The following is a 25,879-nucleotide window of genomic DNA, read 5'->3' on the forward strand; positions in this document are numbered from 1 at the left end:
GGACCAAACATCTTTGAATATATTCACTTTCACAATATATTTTGGAGAAATGCTGAAATTTCTGAGTTTGAGTCATGTTTGGAGCATTGCAACCATCAAAGGTCATAAATTACAACTATTTTACAGCAATGGATCATCAGGTTCTGCAGTTCATAGCCCTGCTGGATATCTAATCCTACCTCTGACACATAATTTTTGTCCCTTTTTGTAGTTTTTATTAGTTCATCTCTTCACAAGGTTGGAGATTCAAGGCTTTGCTGTTACTGAAATTTCAGGAAAAGAATGAGAATAAACCTCTTGAGAATTTAAGTTGCCTTTCTCTGCTATATAAACTTTTGTGACAGCAAAAATGTGACGAATAAGAGTAGCTAAAGCCAAGTATTATATAATTTTATTTAAAATTCTACCAAAATATTTAAGTGCTAGCCAATATCACTCCTTTCTGCCTTGCAATAATGCCTGCAGCACTCCTTATGGAACTCCTCAGAGAGTGCAAGAACAAAAGGAACCTACCTGGAGACCTTCAATTATGTTTCATGAGAGAACTAACTACGTATTGAGTCCTGATGATCTTCATAAGTGAAAGCTAATGTATTGAGCCAATACAGCATTCCAATATGCAGAGCACCAGTTTATGATAATTACTTTTGCATCTGCATTTAGAGTACCACATGTAATTACTGAAGTGTATACTTTTCTCTCAGCAATGGTATGCAATTTCCATTAGTGGTCTTGGCAGTCATGCACATGCATTACAAGACCTCTAAGTAATCTGTAGCCCCTTGTAATTAAATGCAAAAAAAATTACAGCCAGTAGAACATAGTGAATAATTCACAAGCAATAACTTGCCTGATGAATTTAACCTATTTTTATGTGACAAAACACAATCAGGTATTCCATTTGTTCTTGTGCATTAAGTTACTACTCATTTATTACTTTATTCATATGTGGTCCTTTTGCAGCTTTGTGCAAAATATTTCAAAATTAGCATTGGAATGATACTGATTGTTTACATATACCCTCACTGAAATTGTACATTAGGGATTTGGAAAAAGATGCTGAAGCTTTGAAATTTGAGGCTTTTCACTTTACAAAGTCATCTATTTGAAAAACTCATTCTTCTGTTAAAGAGGAAACAGTTCAAAACCTCTCTATCTTAAAACAGTTTTCACTAGAATTACTTGAAAAGCATAACTTCTACCCAGCAGTAGTCTTATAGTTTGAAATTCAAGCAGTACACAAGTGGAAGGAGACTCCTAGGTCTTTGAATCTTTTCACACACATTGAGGCTTGCCATATTATCTTTTTAAAAACTAAAATTGTACCCTCTTAAACAGCAGCTATATTACTTTCCTTACTACAGTTTCCTCACACTTTTTTCTACAGGTTCAATATACAAATGGCTCTATTCTGTCAATTCTGTATTTTATGAAATAGCTCTTATTCTTTTATGAACACAAACCAGATGCATTTGCAAACAGCAGTCATTTTTCTTTCAGAATTTATTTTGTTAGGTTTAAAGAAAAACAAATATACTCTCCTCATTTCATCTGGAAGATTTATCTTTTATCTAATTGGTTATTTCTGTATCTGTATGATATTTCCTCTCTGCACTTCTTATACTCTGCATTCATTCTGCTTCTCAAATATGAATGACTGGAATTGCATATGGTATTATAAATGATGCTCCACATGTGTCCAAACCACAGACAAACTCTAAACTATAAAACACTGTGGAAGAAAGTATTTCATAAGATCTGTTTTGAATTACAACAGAACAACACAGTAACTCCTGTGCACACCATAATACTGAGTTTTATCAAGAAATTTCATCAACAGAATGGAGAAGATGAGAAAAACCTGGATTACAGCACAAGAGAAATTCTGCAAATGCACAGAAAATCTCAGAGCCCAAATAATTCTTGGTAGACTGCAAAGCATTTTTACAGAGTCAAACAGTATCATGAACCCCGTTTAAACTAAGTGTGGTAAAATGAATTGCCCTAACAAGGGAAAAATAAATTCCAGGAACACATATTTTTAAGCCAAACACTGCATTTTCTGCTCAGTACATTTAATCTGTTTTTTTAATGAAAAAATTTCAATCAATGTTTTCCAGAGAAAATTTCAATTGTAAAATCTGATTTTCTATTATGGAATTACCACTAATAAATACAGTGTATTCCATCTAGATTACACATATTTAGAATTCTGTAATAACCTTGCCATGGAATTATTAAAATAATTTACAAAAAATAATTGTGAAACCTTTTTTAAAGATGTTTCAATAGTACTACAAATAATTATTAAAAATGATAATATTAAATTAGCAGTAGATTAAGATAGATTAAATTTATTTGTTTCAATTCTGTTACCCCTGTTGAAAAATTACTCAAAGTAGTGAAAAAGACCCATTAGTAAAGCAATGGAAGTTTTCTGAGTTATTTTTCCTCTCTGTTAACAAAAATATGAACAGGTACCTGCCTGCAGATTTTCTTCAGTTTTGTAGTTTGGTTTGACTTGGTTGTTTGTATTTTTTTATGTGAAGCTGTGGTTCTTTGTCTTTCATCTTAAAAGACCTCTGAGTGGAATCTTCTATAGACAGAATCTCTTATCTAATGATGAATAAATGGGAATTTTAAAGTCAAGTTTCATCTCCTATAGCATTTACTGTACTTATGCTACAATATATGGCATAAAAATCTATGTTTGTCAGATAAAAGTTAAAAAATATATTACTATTTTTAAACATCAAAACATTCTATTCTCTGTCACTTTTTTTATAAGAAACATCTCTTAAATAGGAATTGGACAGATGTTGCCTATGCCCTGGGATGAATAAAAATGAAATTTTGTAAGCCATGATATAACAAGGTATCAATTGTGTGTTCTGTGTTCTATGTTCATGGTCTTTCATAAATAACTTTTTTCTGGTCATACAAAAAATCCAAACAAACAAACAAACCCAAAAAAACCAAAAATAAACAAACCATAAAGATAAGGAATTCTTTTCCATCAGCATCCAGGCATTTCATAGATGTCAAGCACAAATGCTAAATGGAATAGAATTTACATTTTGTATGATTGCAGACTAAATTAAGGAAACAGAAGAAATTCTTGCCCTTAACTACAAGTAATTCCTCTAAAAATAATATTTTAATTTGAGGGAAAAGAAATCATAAGTGCTTTGTTAGAGGAAGATTTTATCAGATGCCCAGAAGGAAGCCATGAGTCCATACCCTCAGTCAAGTATTTAAAGTTATACAGAGCAATGCAGATTATAATTTTCAAGGTCTTGTTTCATCTTCCCGTTTTCCATTTTCTTTTATTAATTCAGTATGTCTGAAATCAGCCCTGGGAGTCTTTCTAATTTATAATAAATTTCTATTATTAGCAAGTCATTTCAGCTTGTCTAAGAAGCAGAATTTGATTCTACACTTGCTGAAACAAACACTGAGGGTAAGAATTCTCATGTCCCCCAAACATCACAGGGAAAGGAGCATCAAAAGAATCATTATTTCCCTCATTTACCCCATTTGAGGATTCCATTTACTTAATTTTGGGGTTTCATTACTTTATTTTAAAAGAGCATAGACAACAGGAAAGAAAAGATGTGAGTCCAAAAGGAAAGCAGAAATTATACAGAGGCATGGATTGTACTACCTTAAGTTCAAATCCTAGCAAAATTTACTGCTTTTTGCAGTAAAAAAGAGCATATTAATTGTAAACCTTCTTTTTTACTCAAAGAAGACACAAAGTGCCTATATAGTGAAATATCATTTAAATTACCCTATTAATTTATCCTTCCACCCATCTTTTCTTTTTATGTATCATTTGCACATACACAAATGCACTATTAGTGATCAAACATTGTTGTATAAAATTATGAACAAGAATCTTTTACTTGCAAAAAAAATAAGCTAACATTGAGAAAAAGAAAAGTGTTTACATACCCATAAAAAAAGAAAAACAAGAATTCCCTGAGTGTATTCCACTCACTTTTATACTTTCCTGGAAGAAACGATGAATCATTCAGGTGAGGTATAATCATCGCACTCCACAGTATCCCAGGCCATTTCAACCATGTCTAAATGAACTGAATTATGGCTTGACTTTAATTGCTTTCAGAAGAGAGACAAAAATGGTATATAAATGTTATATGGGCGGAATATGTAAGTTTGTATGTACAAGTATATTACATGCATTCTACCTCTTACCTAGGATAGTTACCCAGGCCAGAAATGCAATAAACACTGTTGTGTATTAAGGCATTCATTTTAAGACAGTAGAATATGGACATATCTGTTCTTTAAAAACAAACCACCCAAGTAAATGATTAAAGCATATGTTTAATTGCTCTGATTATGTACAAAAAGAATAATAAAAGGCTTGCACACACTTAGTGTGTGTAGTTTCTTATGATACAAGTGGAATTATACTATTCCTTTATAACCTGTACAAGAGTCAAATACTCCAACTTGCTATGCATTGAATTATTATTTAAAAAATAATCTGTTCAACACTCTTGAAAAGTACAGGGAATAAGCTTAAAATCAAAAAATTATTTGCCTGATTTGAATACCCATCACAAACTCTGTTTTCAATAAACTTAGTAAACAATATATAGAAATATCATTTTTATGGAGTTGCTTGGTAGATAATATAGAAAAGCAATTATTTTGAAAGATATATAAAAAATGAATCTATAACAAATTATTAACTTTGAAAAAAAGATGTAATGATTAATCAGTTATTTGATTATGAGGCAGACTAATTATATTACTAAGATGTTTAGTGGAAACCCATTAGTAATTGAATAAATCTATTGTCTTTAGGGAATTTATCAATTGTAACAACATACATATATATGTATATATAGAGAGAGTTTAATTTTGGCAAGATGGTTAAAGTAATTAGGATCTTGAAAAGATGAACATTTCAGATTTTCCAAAGGATGAATTATATGCCAAAACGATTACTTCTGACAAATAGAGATTGTAATAATATATATATTTGTAAGAAAAATGATGCCAGTTTGTATTTAATACATGGTAACAGAATGAACACTGTGTTCTCAGCAAGCCATTAAAAAAAAAAATATCTGCAGACAGTTGAGGTACATTTGAACAAGAACAGATTTAGGATTCAATGGTAGAAACTGCAGGATTTTTTTCTCTCTTGGAATAACTTTTTACTTTCAAAACCAAACTTGACCAAAGCCCACTGAGGCTAACTGAAGCCTTCTTGGCTTTGGAACAGACTTTGAAGAATATTCTTCTGACTGGGTAGAGTTAATTTTCTTCAAAGTGACTAGTGTGGGTCTATACTTTGGAATTCTGTTGAAACCAGAGCAGGGCTTATACAAAGGCAAGGCATTTCTGCATTTTGTACTGCCACACTGGTGTGGAGACTGGGAGTGCTTGGGAGGTGGTCAGGAGACACAGCAGGGACAGGTGACACAAACTGTCCAAAGTGATATTCCCTAGGATATCATGCTCAGAATATAAAGTGCAGGGAAGAAGGAGGGGCAGGGAGTACATTTGGAGTGATGAGGTTTGTCTTTACAAGTCACTGTTACACGTGATGGGGCCCTGCTCTTCCGGTAATGGCCAAACTCTTACCCATGGGAAGAATTATTTTGCTTGCTTGCCTGAGTGGTTTTTGCTTTCCCTATGAAACTGTCTATATATCTCAGACCATGACTTCTCCAGCTTTTACCCTTTGAATTCTCTCCTCAGTCCCACTGGTGGGGAAGTAAGAGAGAGGCTGTGTGGGGCCTGGCTGCTGTCTGTGGATTAACCATGACAGTGCTTTTTGGTGCCCTGCATGGGGCGTAAAGGGTTTGAGATAAAGACAAATTTGACTGGCATGTGCAAGATAGAATTAATAGCTGGTAGTGCTGCTTAGCTTAGGTGATTACCAGCATGTTCCTGTGCTTGCCATGGGGCTCACTGCCCTGAATGTATATTTGCAGCCAGGGGTCACTATAGCCTTCACAGAGGGTGCAGAGAAATTTTGTAAACTCTTCTGAATGAAAAAAAATATTTGCTTGGAATTGTTGCTTGAAGTATAATCATGGTGAATACCCCTTCTCAAGTCAACAAAATTTGGATTAAAAATATTTCCCTAAACATACCTTCTAGCTTTTTTCAAAGGTGAAACTAAGAAAAAATGGAGAAAATTGTCCTCAAATCATCTCAGATGTATGTCACTCAAAAGTATTTCTACAACTATAATGCAAATAATGTGTGATAGAGTTAATTCAGGAACTTGATTAACTATAGACATTTAAAAGGGTCTAAATATAATTTCTACATGTCATAGTGGAGAAAAGTATTTAGCATTGTGCTAATTCACTTACACTTTTGACATTATGCATTTTCATGTATTAGAGTGAAATTAAATGCACGCATTATGAAATTTTCTGAAGTGTCTCTGGTTTAGAGTCAGTAAATACTTATCCTACTAGGCTCCAGATCCTTGAAGTTATATTATCCATCATTAGTAAAGCACAGAATTAAAAGTCAATTTTATATTATTTTTGTGGATTTTGGCTTAAATAAGTTTATCCACAAAAAAGCTGCTCATAACATTTAATAATAAATATTAATTTCCAGAGGTAATTATGAGAAATATTTGTAATTTTATTTTTTTTTCCTGTTCTGAAGGGGTTAAATTATTTCTTGGTCTTGTGTTCTTATGAATCCTTGTGTTGTAAAAAACAAAGTTTATTTCAGCTGGCAAACTGGAAAACTTGATTTTAATAAAGAGCATTCACACTGTCTGATACAATGTGTTTGATAGCCAGACCATTTAAATATTTAAATGGACTGTTAAATAGTGCATGGTAAAAACCAAAAATACATCTAATCTTATTTGTTTGTCATGTTACCATGGTACTTTTTCAATTTCCAATAAAAATAGCTAATAGGGATCACAATGGAATGTAGTAATGTGCATGAAGAACTAGAACTTGTTTAAGAATTTATTGTATTTTTGTTCCCCTGTTAAGCATGCCAGAAGAAAAACAGATTTCATGTTTCAATCATTTTAATTTGTTCAGCTGAGTAGATTTACATAAGATCTACTCCTTGGTACAATTATTCTCCATAGATATCAGTTTATTTTTTGTTTCACAAGAATGAGTTGCTAATTTTAAGAAGTAATTCAATCACATGTCTCTTTCTCAGGTAAGCACAGTTAGTGGCTGAAGATTAAACTAAATTTATAGGTTATGTTAAATTTGTGGTCACTGAAGTATTTGTGAAAGTAGCTGCATCATCATATACATATAAATAAATGTAATTTAATTGCCACGTTGATAAGTTTCTGCTCATAAGAATAAAGCTACTATGCAGAGCTGTGAAAAGATCAATAAATTTGTTCAAAATTGAAAAGTTATTAAATCTAGGTAGCTCTGATCATCTTTAAATCTAACAAGGTTTGATAGCTCAGAAAAATTTTAATAAACAATGTTTGCTCTCAAGTCTACCAAATACTAGACTGAGGATTTTTCAGCTCTTAAAAGCCTTTGGAATAAACAAAAAGAATAAATAAGGAATTGGCATATAAGCAAGAAATTTTTGAAAAAGGTACATTTTGCAGAGTTTCCGCGTTGAGTTTCCTTGCTGTTCTTAGTGACATGTCTGCACATAAATCCCCATTCTCTGCTTATATGCATACTGCTATGGGGACCACTCATCCAAAGGCAGTGGGCATTCTTCTGAAATGTGACTCCCTGTAGGCAGCGGATAGTGTGAAAATATCAGCATGCACATCCTTGTTTCCTTCACCCAAAAATAAGTAAGTAAATGCTGCAAATTTACCAGAAATAATATTGTCATGCAAGGTTACTGCCCATCATTAAAGCCATGAATTCCATTCTGTAAATCAAACCATCAATTAGACAAACTCTAGGATGTTTCTATTTCACACCCATGACCTCAACATGCCTTCCTGAGCTGATTAATACTTTGGTGTTGAGAGTGAATTTATTTTCCTGGACTTAACTACTCCAGCTCTCTGCCGCTGGCGATAGATATGGATGACCATCATTCAACTAATTAACCGAAAGTTTCTAAGTCATTAATGAATCTTGCATTCTAAGAGGAAAGGAAAATTAATCTTCTAGGATTAACTGATTGGATGCTTTTGCTTAGGAATCAAGCTAGCAGTTGGGGATATGTTGTAGGTTACATAATGATTTACTGCAAAATTTCATTTAAATAATTGAATGATGCTGTAGACTTATTAGTGAAGTATGGAAGATGTAAAAGATGATAAAAAACATTAAAAGTCCTTTGAATTGTAGTAAAGTATGAACAGAACCATAGCTAAATAGACAGGACAGACCACCTATAGCTTTATTGTGCAGTCTTTCCTAAGATCCCAGCTAGTAGGACCACTCAAGTAAATGCTTAACCCTCTGTGTATGACTAAATAGCAGAGATTTCTGGGCTCCTGAGAACCTTAATTAACTGTTTTTTCACAAGGGAGAGGCTTAAGCTATTGTTTAAAAGTTGAACTCATCCTTAAGCCCTCTGTTTAATGCAAGCCTAGGCCAGGGTTTGACAGAAAAAATAACGACCATTCTGATATTCTTTTTTGTCTTTAAAACTCTTGTCTTGTAGCTCTAAATAACAAATTATGCAATGTCCTGTTTCTGTATTCATTTGCTGTGTACTAATACAGGCTGTTAGTGAGGGGTGTTTATACAGTCATGTTAACAATTACAATTAGATGACAGCCAGAAAATTGTTGTGCACCACGTACATATATACCTTACATGTGCCTGTATTGATTTAAAACTCTTTTGTCTATAGCCTTCTGGGAAAAGCAGTATGGAAATAATAGAATTAATATTAACTAAAATAAACACAATAACTTTGTTGACTTCAAGATACGAATTAGTCCTAGAATTCATTTTTTCATGTTAATAAAGTAAGCAATTCTCTTTCGTTGAACGATCTTCCTTTTTGAATGAAAATTCTATATTCAAGGAAAAATATTTAAGCTTAGCAGGCCATTCTAACATTCTTATTAGTTAATTTCCAGTGTAAAAGGAATATACTTCAAAGTCCATCAGGGCTACTGAGACCTTATCAGATATCTATAAATCTAAAAAAAGTTCTTTCTAGCAGTAATGATTAGATAGGTAGAAAAATTAAAATTGAACTGATGGTAGGTAAAATAAGAAATAGGAAGAAAAATTATCTGCATTGTGTGAGCTAAATTTAAAAAAAAAAAATCCTCCCTAAAAGTTACCACATTTACCTGGCTTTTAGGGTCTATTGTATTTTTTTAAATTAAATTTTAAAAAATCTAGTACTGTTTCAGGTCAATAAGTAGATCTTAAAGAACTTCATAAAAGTGTGATTTTGTTTTTTTCTTTCTTTAAATGAAACCAAATTCCTTTAAAAATAAATGCATAATGCCAATTTCTGTTGTATTATACATTTTACATGGACTTAACAAGCCAAGTAGCTTCTGGCTGCCAACACCTCTAGATTTTTATATTGCAATATAATACATGCTTTTTCATATCCAACTCATTAAATACTTGCTTTGTAGTATATTTTGTGATTATATTTTCATTAAGTGGATGCTAAGATACTGCATAGAAATAATTTCTATTTGTTTTGTGGGAATCTGCTTTCACAAGAGAAAAAAAATCAGTGCAATGCAGTGTTGCAGTTGAAATTTAAATAGTACTACAAGTTTATTGTGCAACTTTATAAAAAAGGATCATTTTTCAAGGTATATGCCAATTCAAGTAAAACCTGTGGACATGTAATATGAAAAAATGGCTCTTCAAGAATAAACAAAATCTCCTAATAGTAAAGAATGTGTACATATCTTCAGCTTTGGGGAATATTCTCAACAGTGGCCACATTGCTGGTGAGTTATTGAGCCTTTTATATATATGGGAAGAAAAGAAAGAAAGATAATGGGTACAGCAATTATCCTAATGATACCACAAGCTGAATTTCAACTTCCAAACTTCTCTTCAAAGGTAAAAGTTAGCTTCCAAAGCTTTTTAAGAGGCTGCTGCCCTTTTCAAACCACATTTTAGGTGCATCATTCTTGCTGATTTATACATGCTAAATTCTATGTGCCCTATTCTTCCTGCTCAAAGCTGAAGAAGACTGTGTAATTTCATTCTGCACCCTGGCAACCTCATTCAGTTCAGACTGGCTGAAAAGAGTTAAGGCTAATTGCATGAATATTGGCCATGGAGTGAGCTGGGGATGGATAGGACCTATAGCTTGTGTCTGACACACACATACAAGATACAGGCAGACCAGTTCTTTCTCTACCAAATAGTTGAGACTCTTCCCCCTTCACTCAGAGCTATTGAGATAACACAGCAGCAGAAAGACATAGCAAGGGGAATAATGGTAAAATTCCAGGGCAGCATTTCAGACAGTGTGAAGTATCATAAGCAGAAACAACTTTCTTTTTGGTTTTGTATTTGTCTTTTTAAAGAGTAAATTAAAACAGTTTGATGATTCTGAATTATACATCAGGCATCCGGGACAGAAGTAACTATCACTTGAGAGAAAGATGAATAAAGCTATGTATGTTTACCTATACATAAACACCACAATAGAATCTATGGCTAAGAAAAAGATGAAATTGCTTATATCATAACAAGAAACTGCGGAAAAAAGTACTAATAAAATAGTTGACTCTTCAGTGTACAATACTATGGTTATATATGCATCACCAGTTTGCAAAGAGATTGCTGAGAAATACATACTTTGCTTAACCTTGTTCCTTCTGTTACTTGCACTTCCGAATCTGTTACATTTTTCAGTGTTGTGATAGCTTCAGGTAAAAGCCCAGCTGAAGATCAAACTGAAAGGAAATAACCCTAGTCCTTTCTGGTCACAGTTGAAATACTGTAATCTGACAGTATTGAAAATCTTGCTTCTGTGGAATTATTGAAAAAAATCAGGTGAACCTGTCAAGACACTACACATCCAGTTAATCAATATAAGTAATTAGGTATTAAAACAATAAGTATTGTTAAGGCACAGGTGTGTGACACTTTTCCTGATTAAGTCTCAGATTTGCTATGATTTTTTGTACAATTGTTCTAATATGAAAAAACCCAAAAAACAGCACCAACAACAAAAACTGTACTCCCAGCATTTTCAAATGGACAACTTCCAGTCATGTTATCATGGAAAACTTAATAACAAAGAGAATAACAGAACATTGGACCTATCACTGCTCTTTTTACTTAGGAAGTTTATGACTCCCTGATTCATTATATATCTATTAAATTTAGGATTCAATCTATAGCTGGTTCTGCTGGTCTACTAGTCAGACTGGTTAAAGGCATGGAGCTGGATGTTGTCACCAATTCTGCTACTAGTCTGTTATATGGTTTTGGATAAGTCTTTAAATTTTTTTGCATTTTCTCTCTGAACTTCTGATTCTTTCCAGCATCTTTATAATCGATTCTTGCCTGGTTTTGACCATATATGAACATGTAATGACTATCAAAATAAATGGATGGGGTTTTTTGGGTTTTATTTTTTGGTTTTTAGGTGGGGTTTTTTTATTATTATTTGGTTTGTTTGGCCTCTTTTTCATTTAGGTTTTTGTGTTCTGTTTGTTTTCTTGGGGTTTGTTTTTGTGTCAGTTTTTTTTTTGGGTTTTTTTTGCTTGGTTGTTTGGTATTGTATTTGGTTTTTATCTTAATTGTAATATAAGGACTTTTTGGTTTGAAATTAGACTGCCTACAAATATTTTGAGTTCTAAAAAGAGGCTGAGCACTTGGAAGCTACTAGAGTCATTATTCACAGTGTTCTAACAAATCTTTTGATTTTTATATGAAACTGAAGAAATGACAGCAGTGACTGCAATAAGGCATTAACAGTGCTGCCTAAAGCTAATGTTGCTGTTTGTACAGATGAAGAGGAATCTGCAAGCACTTGATAGACTGAATCATTGCTCTGTGTGACTCTGCAGAGGATCATGTTAAGTATTTTTATGTGAAGATGTTCAACTTCAGAGCCAGTAGCTTCTCAGTGCTGAACATTTTTCCTGCAGACAGTAACGAAAATCATAATGGAAGTTAAGCCAAAGGGACGTTTTGGAAACAAAATCTAGGAAGACAACTACAAAATAGGAATCTCTGTACAGTGATATTTGTATATTCTATGAAATTGTCCCAGTGTGACACTACCCAGGAGATTTGAACAAAACAGGACATGTTTTACACTCTGCAATCAGCTTCCAGTCTCCTTTCATATACAAGCAAGGGGAGCTTGTAAATTCCAGTATCTAACTATTCAAAAATTAGTGCTGAAAATTTTTGTGTACAAGAAACCACCAATGCCAATGTTAATTAGAGTTTCTAGTCATTTCTAGAAGGATTCTCGGTTCTGGTTTTTTTGGCTTGCTTCCAATTTGCAAACTTATGGAAAGCAAGTCTAAAAGAGGAAGAAAAAGAAGGCTATTTTGACTGGTTTTGAGTATTAAATTTTTATTAAGCCGCTTCCTTCTAGAAGTGATCTAGCTGTTATTTAAACATCTCTGGGAGTTCTAATATACTTGTTCTCAAATATCAATTTAAGCCACCTACACTTTAAGTAAAAGCAATTAATTATGTGCAAGAAAGATATGAAAAGTTTTTAATAAAAACACTGTTGCCTCATCAGAGAAAGAAAGAGTTGGTACATTTCTACTCTGCAGTGCACAGCACTGAGGAGTTGGGGAAATGACAGAATGATTGTAACCTAACATATATCCTTAGGTACAAAATAAAGTATTGGTGGCATAATTTCTCTACTTCAGTGGGCTCTGGGTCAGGGCATAAGATTTCACAACATGACCAAAGAATTTTAGAGAAAAGGCTGAGAGAGCTGACCTAAAGCAGAGGAGAGAAAGTTAAAGCTCACCCCCATCCATGCAAGCCCTGTACAATTTTTTTTCATGTATAAATAATAGCCATACTGCATAAAAACTGCAAGATAGATCATCTTTAATGGCTTAAAACATCAGCCAAAAATAGGCTGTTGGGATTTTTTTTTTTAGTCCTTTTAGCACATTCTAGGACAAAGCCCTTGTCAAGAGAAATAGACATTTTTGGACAAGCCAGCACATTTGTTCCCATAACCTCAAATGGAAATTCCCAACCATCCGTGAAATCAAAGGGAAGACAGGTTCCTCCTACATGAAGACATTTGTAATTATACTGTTAGGGATCAGCATTCTCTCTCACTCTTTTATACTCCTACTCCCCCTATTCTTTCTTGAGATCTCTAACCAGGTCTCATTAGAAGAGAAAATCAGAGAGGGGAAAATAGACACAAAATATGCAACACATACTTAAATTGACTTACAATATGAGAAGTCTTTTAGCTGCACAGACAAGACAGTTAATCTGCACATACTGAACAAATAATAAAAAAAATCCCAAAATGTAAATGCTAAAAAAACAATTTTTATATGCACCAATTAATGCAGTCAGAAGCCTTATAACCTGAAAAAATACATAAGTCTTATATCTTCTAGACAGTTACAGCCTGCATATATTCTATTATAATTTAAGCAGATTTCTTTTTTAGTCCAACTTCAGGAGATATATCTATGAAGGACTCTTCCCTGCCATTGAAAACTGAATTTACTCAATGCTGACAAGACTGTTGCTGTTGATTACGCTTGATACGCAGCAAGCCTTTAACCTTACCTGTCAGACTAATTGCACTGTGGAAAGGCAGACTGAAGGGCCTTCTATGCTGTGTTTTATATCACCATGATGGTTTGGGGGAAGCTGTACTTATCTCCAGTCAGTGACACACAGAAGTCGTGGCTTCCCTGTACTCACTGAAGAGAAAAGTGTATTGTGCTACTGCCTACAAGAAGAATAAAATATCATCTGACCAAAGCTGGGTAAAATTCAGAAGTGAAAAGGACAAACAAATCTTATCAAGAAAATAATTTATCTGTGCATGAGCTGGCTGAGAAGGAAGTGAGCACATGGGAAAGAAAAAGTATTGGGAGGACTCAGAATGGAGTGAGAACATATTTAGACTGAAGGTAGAAAAGTAGCTACTACCTTGCATTTGCTCTTCTGCCTGTGTGTGCATGAGTTATGCATGCTACCTTGTGAATGCCAGGATCCATGACTGAATATGTCTAAGAAATGCTATAAGCAGTTTCAAGTTTGTGATCCAGTGTATGGCAAAAGCAAGGTAACTGTTCCATTAGTGGGATCTGAATGTCCTTTCAAATCCCTGAGTATGTGATAAGATTTGAAGGACATATGTTGTACATTTCCAATGGAAAGTTATGCAGAATTCTCCTAAGTTTCTGTGCAACTAGACTCAAGAATTTCCAGAAAGTAACCTAAATTAATAGCTTTGAAAAGAGGAAATGCAGACTCAAGGTGTTTGCCATTCTGTGAATTATGAGTAAACAACTTCAGACAGTTCCACATACAGGAAAACTTTCCTACCTTTTTACTGCCACAACATACTCAACTGAGCGTGAAATAAGGGCTACCAGGTATTTCAGAGAGTACATGCTCCTTTCTTTCACTTTTCCCCTCACCTTCCCTCCTGCAGTCCTCTCAGATTTTATTTTTTTTCTTTTATCATAAGCACAACTCTGTCAATCTGTTCCAACTAATCGCTGGATCAGTACAGCTGTATCTACCAAGGTGTTTACCTCTGAAGCATTTGCAGATAATTTCCATTTGCTGTGGACTGCCCCAGGAAAGACAGATATCCTGCATTTCCTGCCATTCAGAAATCAGTATCCTGGAAAGTCAGAAAATACACAAGAACACCTTCCATCTGCTAAAGTTTTTTGGCTTTTTGTCATTTGATATGTAAGATGAATAAACAGGCTTAACATGGAATCAAGTTAAAATACTAACATCAAACACAGAAGAGGTGCTTAGGTGTCCAAATGGGCAAAAAACACACCAGAAGGTTTGTACAGAGCCAATAGAAAAGTGCATGGTCTAGCAAAGATAGGCAATCAGAACAGGACAAACAATGTCAGCTCAGCTGTTTGGAAATTCTTTTCCTCTCCACAGATAAAATGAGGGCACAAAAATGTTTCTTCATATTTTTATTACAGGAATACTCAAAGGTTTTGAGGGAAATAAGAACCATACTGTCCCTTCCTTTTACACCCGTGTAGCCCAATTAGACAAGAAATATGCAATTATTATGGCTTTACAGATGCAGGACTGAAGTTCAGTGACAAAACCATTGATTTTTCTCAGAGTCTGCAGCAGAGGTAAGGCAAAGAACAGTGATGCCTTGAATCACAGAATAATAATTGTATAATGCATTGCCATCTTCTCTTGCTCTTACAGGAAATGGAGTAGGCGATTCAATTTGATATTTCATCCTTCTGTTTCTTCATACAACAAAATTAATTCCCATGATGAATTTCTGTGTTGATACTCCTACTTCAGGTCTGATACTGTTTCAATTTAATAATTTCTCCTCTATGTGTGTCTTATGAGCTGAAGGTGTTTGTGAAATATCTTATTTTCTTGCGTAAATGCATTCAGGATTCAAAGATCACTCCTTTGTCTTTCCTTTGCCTTTGTATTATCAACTCACTTCAGAATATAATTTGAATATGGATGCTGTGATTAATTTTCATATCATGATGAAGGAGTAAGTTTTCTAAAGTGTTAAGTGACTTCTTATTGGGACACAGATACTTTAAATCTTTCACTGTGTTATGAAAACATAGCCTCTTTTTATGGAAATATTTGTTTAATATACATGAAAGCTTATATAATCCTGAAGATTTGGATTCTTACAGCCATACATGTTATTAAATAGGCTTTGTGTGGTGGTAAGTAAAAGTATTTATGAGAGACAGAGTTTTCCAGCTTTATGAAGAACAGATATTTTGATCCTTTCCAGTACCTTTATGAATTGGTAGAAAATCAAAGAATAAAGTTCAATGAGATTAAAGTACATGGATTTACTTCCTTTTTCTCAAGGGCAGAAAATCCGCAGTTCTGGAGCTATTCATCCCCGGGATCAACTTTCTTTGTACACCCTCCACAGATAGCAGGATTAGATCATCTGTCATGAAGATGGTCCACTTATATCCAGGTTTCTTTGTAGAGTGTGGAATTATCTTATTTAAGACAAATCTAGAATAATTCCACTGAAGTCAATGTGATTTCTCTGATTTTTTGTCCAATAGGAATGAGAGAAGAATATATCTCAGTTAAGTAAATTCTGACATCCCTGCCTTCTAAGAAGAGCTGAAATGCAAAATTTAAAGGTGAGAGACTTAATGTGTCCATGTCTAATGGTATAATACAAATGCATTATGAGTACATGTTCTCATAGCTATTTGTATTCATCTTATATATTTTTTTAAATTTCTATCACTCATATGATTTAACCAACTGAACAAGCAGCTGAGCTGAAATCTGTGTGACAACAGAATAATTTGAAGCAGAGCATTCTTTTTCTCTGTGGACAGCCATCCTCTCGTTTCACAACGGAATATTTTGTTCCATCTTAGAGACAGACCTGACTCACCAGCTAACACTGCAAAGCAAGGATAGTGAAGAAATCGTGGCAAGATTGAGTTGTACATGTTTTATGTGATAGAGCACTTACATAAGTAATTCTATTTATTTAATTGTGCGTAATCTGTTAGCTTCTTAAAATGGGTAGGTTTGGTATTGTCAATAATCAGCTGAGCTGTATTGCTTTGCATCTGGACAGGAAAGCATAAACCTTTGTGTCCAGATCCAAATTTTATGAAGTTTGTATAGAATTTATGCCATAAAGTGTGTGTATTTCAGACCAGTGGCACCTTCCTCTACAAAATGCAAGTGTAGATGACTAGGAGGAGCTGCTTTTTTGGACTTTTTCATCTGAAGAGTAATAGTTGTTTTCTCTAACCCAGAAATGGAGACCATAAGGAATTCACAGTTTTTCTAGGAATATTGGCAAAGTACATGATCAAGCATTAAAAAAAAATAAAGTATTCTCTCTCTTTTCTTTTTCCTATGGTTGACTTTCTGAGACTCTAAAAGCAAATCTCTGATATTCCCATGGCAAAAGAATATCCCCCTCCTGCAAACTCTTCATCATTCCAGTAACCCATAGTCATCAATAGTCACCTTGATTTTGATGGGACAAGCAACATCGGCAAGGTAAACAACTTCTTCACCTGCATGCAACCAAATACTTGCTGAGTTGTACTTTAACCCATAAATAGCCTACTAAAGTCAAGAGGAACAATTATTGTGTAAAGAACTCCCAATAAGCATAGGTATCAGAATTAGGCTTACCGAAATAAGTCCCAGCCCTTTAATGAATTTTATACAATTGCTATTCTACAGCCATATACAGCCCCATTAGCTTCAACCAGGATCCGTCAGGGACTCATTGCAAAACTAGGTCTTAAAGGCAGGCTGCCAAGAATGAATGGTTTAACTTCGGGGATGATGTTAAAATGATTTAGATTGACAGTTAAATTAAGTGAAACTACCAGTGTAGACACACACCAGTTTAGTATGCCCCTGTAATTTACAGTTTAAAACCCCAGGGGCAGCCACACACCACCTCACAGGGGCTTAATACGGCAACATAACAGACTTTGTTTGCTAACAGCACTCAAGAGGCACATTCTATCTGACAATTTCCTGCCCGTTTTGTGAATCAAGGAGTCTGCAGCACGACCTATGCCTAATGATGTGTTTCTTTTCTTTACCAGGATGCTTTACCTATCTGTCTTGCCCTGTCTGCACCTGCACTCTCTGATCACCTTGTACATCTGTGAAGGGGATGGACTGTTCATTTCTGACCATGTTTATTCTTTTCATGATCCCATTTGGTCTGTAAGAGAAAAGTGAGCCTGTGAGTGATGGCTTTTGAAATCTCACCAAAGATCATTTAACAGAAAATATACTTTTAAAATCTTGTATAAATGAAATAAAATATCTTTTCCTGGCCTAGTAATCTTGTGCTGCATTCAGTAAACAGTCCTCCATCTCTTGATTCAGTATAATATGAAAATTAAGTGGAGAGACCAGTGTTGACTCCAAGCCCCATGCCAGTGATTTTACTGAGCTGTGAATAAGACCCAATAGCAGATAATTTGTTGCAGATATAACACAATGAACCATTTTTCAAATATTCCTGTTCTCTGTTTTTTTCTTCTGGATTTGGCAATAAATTGCTGGTCCTTGATCTTGTGGTCCTTTATGTGTCACAAGCCTGTGCCAGCTTTATACATTATCAATAAAGCCACACTACGGTCTAGTATGTAGTTCTGTAATATCTGTAACTTGTAGATAGCCTAACCTGGGTTCTTTTGTGTTTTGTTTTGTTTTGTTTTGTTTTGTTTTGTTTTTTCCAGTATACAAAAGGTTGGGCATTTTTGTGTTGTGTTCTCTAATGAATAGGACAAAAAGTATTGGCTAGACAAGGAGTTTTGTTTGCTTTCTTTTCTTTCACCTCTCCTTACCCCTCAAAAAAACTCTTACAGACATTTCATTATATATTTCATGTTGATTAAAAAAAAATTTAGAAATATTTGAAGGTGAAGATAGAACATAAAAATTGAGTGTTTTGTACTGAACTCTGATTGTTCCTTCAGTGGTGTGTATCTAAAGCATTTAGACTCACAGTATGAGTTCAGACTTACTAGAAGTGTCAGCAGACATGTTTTTATAAAACAAAATTTAAAAAAATTAAATAAACCTCAAAACAGAGATAAACTGATGGATATGCTTTTCTTTGAATATAGATACACAAGGCCAGGTTGGATGGGGCTCTGAGTGACCTGATCTAATGGAAGGTGTCCCTATTTATGGCAGTGGGGCTGGAACTAGATGGTCTTTAAGGTCCATTTCAACCCAAACCATTTTATGGTTCTATTATATGATTTTTCCCATAATTTTTATCTCTTATCAATTTCTTTTGTTTTCTTTGATCTTCCATGTGTACATTACTGCCCCTTATTTCTGGGGAGGTAATTCTCATTTAGAAATTCTCAGGTAAATGTCCTATGCAGGATGTTATAAAATGTCCACTACCTCCAAACTGTACACATCCTTCTATGCAAAACTGAACCCTAAAATAAAGGCTGGAACCTGTGGCTAAAGATGAGTTTTTTCCCAGAACTAGAGTAAGTAAAAATTCATTTTAGGATTACAGTTCACTGTAATACATTGCTAATGGGAGAACATGACTAAGCTAAATAAAAACTGTGTTAATTAAATTGTCTTAGTATTCAGTATTCAATTTTCATCCATTTATTTCTCTTAGGAATGGAGATCTGTGATCTTCACATTTTCTGTAAACACTTTTTAAGCTTTTGTTCTCTCTAGCTACTCTTAAAAGTCATAACTTAAGGGACTATTTGCAGGTTCTCTGAGCTATATTAGTAGGCTTTGAATATACTATCTGATATAAAATTAAACATATATTTAAGAACTTCTCTGAAAGAGAGACAAAAATCCTGAAGCTGGCAACAGTTTTTAAGTCACTAGTAATTAAACATTGTAAAATGCATAAAAATTTATAATAGAAAAATAAGAAACCATATATTAAATGGAGAGGAAACCACACAAAGAAGAAAATATATATACATACACATATAAAAGCTTATATACTCCGAATAGGAAAAGAATCTTTTAGGGGTATGAAAATCTGTGCAATCAAGAAAGGAAAGACAAGCTGGTTTTAATCCAAATGCTTTATGTATTTTTGGTATATATTGAATCAGCTTAGAAAAGCCCAGCAAATAACTCATGGTATAAAGATTTATAGTAAGGGATCAAACATCTTATGTTCTAAGTCTGTGTAATTTCAAATTTTTATTGACGGGAAAAGCACACAGTGTTTATGTGATGTGTTTTTTCAGGAAAAAAAGAAAGGAAAGTGAAAAGAGAAGCATCACTCTAAACCCACTCACATCTCATCTCATCAGTTGTAACCTGCATGAATGATAATAGGTATTCAAACCTCTCTAGTTCTATGTGACAGTTCTAATAATGCAGTTCCAGGTGTTTAAAATGTCTGCAATACCCAGAGGTTGCAGTGTAGTGACCTCCATGGTCTCCCGTTCAGTGGATTGGTTGGTAAATCTAAACATAATTACAGGGCTTTCTATTTCTAATAGGCATGATTGTAATATAGCAAAAAAAAACCCCTGCAAAGCACTTTAAAACCTAAATATATTAAATGAAACATTGTTTTATCATTATAATAGATACTCTTTGGGTGTCTATTATTACTGCCTTCTAAGAAGAGAACAGGGAAGGAGCTTTGAACATGTTTGAGAGATGGAAGAACATCAAGTAATGTAACCTTTGTGCTTTCATTCCCACAAGCTGTGTAAACCACTGAGTCAAAACAAATATTTCTAAAAAAACAAAGCCTTGTTTTTTTTTTTTTTACCAAGCCTCTGCAACACCACATCGGGCATGTTCTTACTGTCCAGAGTCATTGGCAGACAACTGGAAGAGCAGCATTCTCCTTATCACATTTTACCAGCAAACTTGCTGTAATAATAGTATATCCTCGCTTTCAAAATTAATTTAGCAAGCATGCAGAATTAATGTATGGACTTTTTCAAGACCAAAAGCCTGATCCAAACCAAAGGAAAAAATCCCCTTTATTCTTGATGCTAAAAATTCCTGCAAAATAAATAAACAGAGCACTCATTGGCCTGTGTAAGTGGATGTGAAGTAAGCATGCAAGTATTTTAAGTTACATTAGTCACACAACCAGTGTCAGTGAAATGACAGCACAAGAGCTGTGTGTTGCAAACTGGAATGGTTTGTAACGACCATCAGGCTGCTGTAGTTAGGTATTCTGTCTGTAAAGGAGTAAATGCTGCATCTATTGCTATCACATCATTGTTATTAGGTTGTTAAAAGATAATACAGAGAAGAACTGAAGTTCTTCTTTTGGTTCACTATTCATTACACAGAAAAGCAAGTGACAGTGCATGTTACAGATGGCATTTCAGCCACCCATCTAGCCTGAACAGAGCAGAGATGAGGGGCCCCTCAGAGGAAGCAATGCAGTTACGTAAAACAGAGGAAGCTGGTAGATAAGCAGGTCAGGGCTGGTGTTCCCTAAACTGATTCTTCTTATCCTCCCTTTTCTCCAGAGAAGTTCAGCAGATATTGAGCAGTTCTGACAAAGCCTGCCCTCTGCCATGTGGAATGCAAGGGGTTAATTTAATCTAGTGATGGTTCTTTTAAGCCCTAGTGACAAAGTTCCCATGACCACACTTCTGAAATGCTGCCCTTTCATTTTTCAAATGCTCATACTACTGTGCAAGGACTCAAATCACTGTGGGATTTTCATTTCAGTCCCAACCAAGGATAGTGTTCAGACCTTTCTCTTCCTCCCTAATTTAATTGTAGTTTGAATAACATGACCGGAGGGGCTTAGGAGAAACCTGTCCCACCTCTATCTGCCTTACTGCACAAAGCAATCACGGCTGACCATGAACCCTTCATCTTCCAGACCATGGTGGGTTTCACTGAGCTGCCTTCCCCAGCTCACCATCTTCTCTCAGTGACAACCAAGCCAGCTCCAGAGCTCTCAGAGCTACTTTCACACACAACTTGGCAGGTCTGGGAGAAGCATTTTGCCTCTTTCTGCTGCTCAGAGGTGTCTAAAATGCCCGTCATCTTGCATACAGAAACTGTGACTTATCCTTTCTCACTGCAAAGCCATTTGATATTGGGACACTTCTCCAGGCACCAAATTCTGCTAATTCCACCAAGAACCCTGGCTCTGATTGATCTTCCTTACCACAGGAGAAAATTCAAACTTCATTCTGTAGAAACTTTCCAAAACGCACAAATGCTTCATGCTTTTTGACCATCCCTTTTAGGATCAAGGCTTCTCTTAACAGGTTCTCCTATTTCCAGAGCTGGCCATGGTAATTTTCGCATGGATAGCTGCCCGCTAGGGCTCAGGAGCAAGTACAAAAGTTCATTTAAAAAATGCTTAATCATGGAGAAACAGGTTTTGAGACACTTGTTTTATAGATAAGATACTGTGAACATAATATGTGGGTCACTCTAAAAGCAAATAATTTTACTTTATGGAGTTATAAATCTGGAGCTATAAAATATGAAACAATGTTGCTTTTTACACCATGGATCTATTTTGTAAAGCTGAAATTTGATGAAAAAATGTGTTGGCTAGGTTTTGTTGGTTTTTGTTTTTCCAAATGCATCAATATTATTCCATTTAATTTATATACCCACAGCTGTCAGCTCCCTCCAAACCCTCTTAGTGCACTGATATGGAAACATTGTTACTGAAAACTTCTTAGGAATACCTTAGAGAGTTCACATTCATATCTATTTAAGTCAGCAGATGAATAGAATCTACCTAACCTAATTGGGGGTAAAGATAAAAAAATCAATAAAGCAAGCTTTCTTCTTATCAGCTCTTATCCCATTTCTTCTTGGTTACTGCTTGCACTGTGACTTATTTGGAGGAAACCTTTGTTCAGAGTTTAATTTGTTCTGCTCATTCCATGGTCACATCCTTTGGATATAAAGTTCTCTCTCTTTCTCTCTCTTTTTCTCTCTCTCTCTGTAATAACTAAGGAGTAGTATACGGAAATAAAGCATCATGGAAGACATCCACCTGGCAAACACAGTTTGATTAAATGTTTTTTCATAATGGGAAAAATGTTAACTTTTATATTTAGTTAATTAAAGCACATCAGAGGAAATTCAATATAAATTAGGTGGTTTGGGTTTTTTTCAATATCAATACAAAATATGTTTTCCTTTATCTTATTCTGCCTAGTGTATCATATCTGCCTAGTGACACTCAGAATCAATGAAGGTTCATAGAAGCAAATAGGATTCATCATCCCAGGAGGCCACATTTTTCACAAGAGAGGAAGAAGTGTCTTAGCTTTGGTTTGGATAACAATTGCTCCCTGTGTTATAAAGTTTCTGGAATAATTCCACCAGATACAATTTACCTCACCCTGCACCAGAAGGCAGGAATTTAGTTCCCTGAAGTTTCTATTGGGTCTGAAGGATACTATCAGCTTCTGTGCTACCACCCGGTTTCTCCAGCTTTCTGCCAACATTATTATTCTGGATCCTGTCCAAATCATACTGCTACAGCATCTTTTGAGACATTGCCTTTGTGAGTCTCCCTGAATGAAAGTAGAAGTCATATAAATGGCAATATGAAGTACCTGCATGAAGTATCCCAGTTTTGAGTCATCCTGCTGCTGTTTTGAATAAGCAACAACAACCTCGTCTGCTTCAACTACAGCAATGGAAAGGAATATACTGCACTTGAACCTGCAGATCAGAGTCTAGGATAACAACAGAAAAAGCAGGAAGAGCAGTATTCACCAAGCCAGATCTGTGATTCAGGGGGAAAAAGAAGAAAAAAATCAGGGGTCTCTAAGAACACAATCTTTGATCATCACAGTCTTATAGTCACAGATGTTGCAATGTGCAACACAATATAATGCTGTAGAGAGACATTGCCTCGAGGAAATATCTGATAGATTCAGGAAAGTAGTGTGTAAGTGATGAGAAAAAATGTGTTTGTTATTTTGAACTAGACTGAGACTCGACTGCTGGTATTTCATGAGTGGTGATATGCTTGGTGTTGTAGATACAAATTCCCAAGAAAGTAAGGACTTTCACTGTAGATGAAACACAGCAGGTCATTCTCTAAAAGCACCCAGTTTCCTGTCTTGCAGTGAATTACCTAAGCTTCAGTGCATTTTTATTGCTGGGGGAAATAAAATTAAATATTGTAAAAAAAAAGATGAGGAAAATAAAATATCTCTGTTCTTGTGCATGGTTGAGGGAGAAAACTTGGCTAAATGGCTCTAGGCTGTGGGGCTATCAATTTTATGAATGAAGTTGAACAATAATTTTTCTTAGACCCGTTACACTTTTAATTACAAAGACACTTATTTGTAGGCTTTTTTCAATCTTAAACAAAGGGACTATTACATCCATTTGAAGTTTTACAAAAGAAGCTATAAAACTGATATAATAATAATACAAATAATAATCTCTTTTGTTCCTATTAGGGGAAAGTGTGATGATTAATTGTGTCTAATTTATCCCCTAATGTTTTGCCATGATACAACTGTCCTTATCTCCACCTTTTTAAAATTTTAAATGCATAAGAAATTCTAGAGAATGAGTTACAATGTAGTTTTTACTATGATAGTTCCTACACTTGAAGAAAAGGCCCCCTCTTCCTGATTTGTGTATGATTTTTTTCTATCACTTGTATTCTATCACAGGTATTTAGGAAAGAAAATAATAGAATAAAATAATCAATACCGTAAATATCACAGATTTTATCCCTAATTTAGAAAATGGGGTATATTACAAACTGTAATTTATTTCTGTGCCTATTTTTAAGAAAGCTCATAGCTTACTATAATTCCTAGGGCAGGATAGTTAAAAGGACCTAAAGATACTATGAGACATGAGATTTCTGATAGAGCTGCACTGTGAATACCCATTGGAAATTCCTTGGAAGCTATCTGAAATTATCTGCTTTTATAACAATTTCATTTTTTTATGCTGGTCTGGATTCTGCACCTTCATGACATCAGACTTCATGGCACTGTTAACACTGCTAATTCTTCTAAAGACTTGGCTGCTTAAAATTACTTGTTCATGTTATCTGTATAATGAATTGTCCTCTTCAAGTTGATAAATTATTTATTAGTCTAATGAACAAATCAATCAGTAGAGCTGGATAACTGGAACACACAGCTTTTGGCAAAGTAAGGTCTGCATGTTTACATTTATCACAGAAAAGCCTTGACTTTGATGCAGACCTTTCAGGGGTGTTTATTAATCATGATCTCATTACAGTTTTGGTAGACTAATAGCTTTTTATTAGTCAGAATGGTTTCTGATGATGTAGTGCTGTTGTCCTAAAAATACAGATCTATTTACACTATTTAACCTTCTACAAAATTGTTCGAAGGTAGCTTATTTCTAACATTGTGCTTTATATTAAAACAAATTGAGATTAATAAGTCAGCGGGATTTCAGAGCTGGTGTCTGTGAAATGTCGTGGCTCTCAGGTACAGAATCTGGAAGCAGTTCATGGGTCAGCTGCAGCACACAGTAGTGACTCACAACAGAATTGAAAGTACTATCCAGTATCAGGTCCAATACTTTTGGAATATGGCAGGGAGCCTCTGACTGAAGAAACAGACATATTGAGTACAGTAAGCATATTTTAGTGTTTAGTAGTGAGAAATTTGGGATTTAGACTAGAATGTTTTCTGAAACTAAACTAAATACACAACTTCTGAAGGGTGAAATGGTATGTACTGCAACTCATCAAAACAATGTGTGAATTAGTTCCTGAACCATACCTCTACAACTTATTCACATCATATTTGGCAGGAACTTGTTAAAAGGGCCTATAATGAAAGGAATGAATTCAGATCAATGTAAGAATGTAGCCACACAATTGACATTAAATGACTGAATGTTGTCTAATAAAATTCCTTTTTGCTGTTTTGGATCTCTGCAGCCAATGAGTTCCATGTTTCTTTTTGCTTGTTTTTTTGTGCTTTTTTGTGGTTTTTTTTGTGGGTTTTTTTATTGTTTTGTTTGTTTGTTTGTTTTGTGGTTTTTTGTTTTGTTTTTTTTTGTGAAAAAATTACTGTAAAATACCAGTTTGTACTGTTATGACAGAAGATGATCAGGAAAATGAAATATATTTGGGGGAAATGTTCTAATGTCAAACTTTTAATCTGCTTTATATAAAATATTCAGCATAAAGCAGTTTTAGCATGAAATTAAATTATCAGACTGGTTAAATGTGAGACCATATATTAGACAAGTGAAACTAGTCATGTTAACAGGCACAACTT

Source organism: Lonchura striata, chromosome 1, assembly GCF_046129695.1.
Source record: "Lonchura striata isolate bLonStr1 chromosome 1, bLonStr1.mat, whole genome shotgun sequence".
NCBI classification, from domain to species: domain Eukaryota; kingdom Metazoa; phylum Chordata; class Aves; order Passeriformes; family Estrildidae; genus Lonchura; species Lonchura striata.